This window comes from Rhagoletis zephyria, unplaced genomic scaffold (genome assembly GCF_001687245.7).
Source record: "Rhagoletis zephyria isolate East Lansing unplaced genomic scaffold, Rhagoletis_zephyria_1.1 Rzeph_scaffold_00033, whole genome shotgun sequence".
In the NCBI taxonomy this organism is placed as follows: Eukaryota; Metazoa; Arthropoda; class Insecta; order Diptera; family Tephritidae; genus Rhagoletis; species Rhagoletis zephyria.
The window spans coordinates 535,989-539,226 of NW_016157117.1; the positions used below are offsets into that span (position 1 = coordinate 535,989).

At 31.5% G+C, this 3,238-nt stretch overlaps 1 protein-coding gene across 1 annotated transcript in view; it reads left to right on the plus strand.

Moving 5' to 3' along the window:
* Window positions 1-2,928, plus strand: part of Cul2 (cullin 2) — a 35,199-nt gene extending 32,271 nt beyond the window's left edge. The window contains exon 12 of the transcript XR_001847792.1: window positions 2,910-2,928. The gene's annotated coding sequence lies outside the window, so the exon portion shown is untranslated. The remainder of the gene's footprint in view (window positions 1-2,909) is intronic.
* The last annotated feature ends 310 nt before the right edge of the window (window positions 2,929-3,238 follow it).

Here is a 3,238-nt window from a genome sequence, read left to right on the forward strand (position 1 = left end):
ATTTTTTTTTAAGTAAAAAAAATTACTTTAAAAAGTTTTTAAGTCTAAATAGGAAAAAAATTGCAAGCTTATTTTTTATTAAAAAATAGTTTTTATAAAAAATAAAAAAAATTTTTTTTTTTTATCTTTTATAAATGTCCCCAAATATTCCTACTTGTCTTCAGCTAGGTTGTTCTTCATTAATGCTGTAAGGCTCTGGAACTCAGTTCCTGAGTCCGTAAAAGCAGCGATGAATCGGAGTAACTTCAGAAAGGTATTGCATAATTACTTTAGATCTGCACAATGAATGTGGTTGCGCTTAAATTGTTATCATTTCTCTGTCTCTGTCACTTCTACTATTAAACCAAATTTTGTATGTTCGTATTGTTTTGTGTGTTTCGTAGTGTTTTGTGTATTCGTATTTATATCTATATGCCTGACCTTTTATTATATCTAGCCTTAAATTTTAAGTCTTAATTTTAATTTTAATTAAAAATACAAATATTAACATTTTTTGTTGCTATTTGATATATTGTTAGTTTTATGTTTACTTTGTACAAACATTGAATTTTACAAACTGTTGATGTATTATAAAAGATTCAAAAGTCTTATAGATACAGCCTCATTTCTTAAATAAATATGAAAAAAATATATATAAAAATACCTTTGTACCAAAAAATCTGTTATAAACCTTTTTAATTTTTTTTTAGTTAGTCAAACAATATTTACAGGGTGATTCAAAAGTACCGCACCGGACCGGTCTTATTGGCAATTGCAAGATCTCGGCGGCCGTTTGACTTCGTTTCTTCGTATGATAATGCATCCTGGGAACTTTTTTTGCAATGTGGCCATTGTTTCATGCGTTGTGTGGCAAGTGGCGTCAACCTGTTGGAACCACATATTGCCCAAGTCCATTTCATCTAATTCAGTTCGGCAGTTTGTTTGTTAACGTATCCGTTTATTTTAAAATGTGCCTCATCGCTAAATGCAGCTCTTGCATAACGACCATTTTCTTATAACGTTTGAATCACTTTTAGGCATTGTTCAACTGAGTAACACTCCTTGACTAAGTTTGCTAAAGTCTGTAGCACCAACTGTGTAAAAAAATTTTAAGAAAACGTCAACACATCCCATCTAATTGTTGTGAAAGATCTGCATTACCCTTGCATAACCCTATAGGAGCAAATTAGAATGAAATGCATTAAAAATGCATAAAAAAAAAAAGATCCACACCTTGTCCCATTTCCTTCTTTTATGGAAATATTTTATTTAAAAATTCAAACGATACTAGTCGGTTAAAATGCACTCGAGGTTCCATTGCCATTGAATTATTGTTATTACAAAAACTTGCTTGCCAACACATTTTTTGTCGGTAATATGTATACTTTTTGGAATTATTTCCATTCATAAACTTGTAAAAAACGAATCTTTTAATTGAATGGACCGCTGATTTAAATTATAGAAAATGGAATAGAATATGTATGTACATATGTAGTTCTAAAATTGTATTCCAAAAGTACCGCACACAGAAATTCGTTCATGACCGCTGGAAAAAGAAAACATTCCCCAAGAGAATTGTGCACACAAATTTTGTTATTTTTGTGAATTTGCTATATTTGCTGCCGCTGCTGCCGCTACTGCTGCACTCATCTGAGGCACACTCGCTAAAATACGTCTGGAACACGCGTGCGCAATAATTAGCTCCAGCCGAATAACACAAAGCAGTGCAGTTACATATGTATGTACTAGATATGTATGACATGTATTTGAGCACTGGAATTGTTACAATCAAATGAGTATAACAGAGTGCGAGTTTATTTAGAAAAGTACTTAGTACATAATATTCGTACAATGACTGTGAAAAGTATGTGTACGAATGAGTAATTTATATGCAAATGTTTATTATTGCTAATTTCACTAAAACTCTTAGTTACTTACATACATACATAGGCAATCACAATTAATGAATTCTAATTACATTACGGATGTTAATTTATTTGTATGTGCTGTGCTGCTATATTTAGACGCTATTTTCGGAAGTGACATTAGCTTATAATACAACTAAGGTTAAATGTAATCAAGTAAGCAACGGGTGAACGAACAATCGTTTACATATGTATGTATGTATGTCCGTAGAAATATATCTACCGAGGGCTCATATTCAAAATCTGCTATCAACGCTTTTTACCAAAAAGTACTTTCCGATATTAGAACTTGTCTGGGACCTAACTGTCATCACTGATGTTAATTTTAACTTTACAATTTTATAGTAAAACCTTCTATTTAAAATGCGATATATACGGTCAGCAATAACATCATCGATGACAGTTGAATTCCAGACAAGCACTAGCATCAGAAAGTACTTTATGTTAAAATCACGGCTGCCAACCGATTTTGAACCAAACAGTCGCTTTTTTTCGGGCTTCGGACCGAACCGTTTTTATTTTGAGATGCCAAAACCGACCCGAAAACCCCTCCAAAAAATGGTTCGGTTCGGTTCGAAATTAAAATCCACTGAAGCATTTTTCAGTTTTGTAATACATACACAACTTGGTCTAAAAATGCAACCCGTATAGTAAAACTGCAAACATTTTTTTGTTTGATGGCAACTCCGTGAGTTGTAGTTTTGTCCATATAAAGAAAGCTTGATTTTTTTATATGGAAGAAAATGCTTAACAATACATAAATAAAAAATTCTAAATAAAAAATTTCTAAAACTCGGATTTTTTTTGTTTGGATTAAAAAGCTTGAATCTTTGATGCAATTTTGTTGAAATTTTTAGATTTTTTCCAATTTTCTTACAAAGTTTGAAATTTGTATTTATAAGCTTGTTGCTATATAACGATCTATACATTTATAAAAGATGTGTGAACATTAAACTAACAAAAGAAAAATAGTCAAATGCCGCACTAATATAATTTTTACCTTAGGTATACTATGAAGTTAAGGCCAAGTGTAAGCTCCAGCCTACCGAAAATGAGGTTTTCAACATTAAGCCAAGATTTTGAGCGTCAATTCAAAATTCTGAGTAAGTATGCTGTTTTAATGTACATACTCGTCTAGGTTCACCACCTGTTCAAGCCTTAAAAAGTTTATTAAAATTTTTCTAATTTCAGTTTGATCGCGTTGATTTTAAATGATTTTTATACCCGAGCGCACTTGTGCACAAGGGTATATTAATTTTGTTCACATAACGGTTGTTTGTAACAGCCAAAACGAATCGAGATAGATATAGACAAATGTATACATAAATGATCAG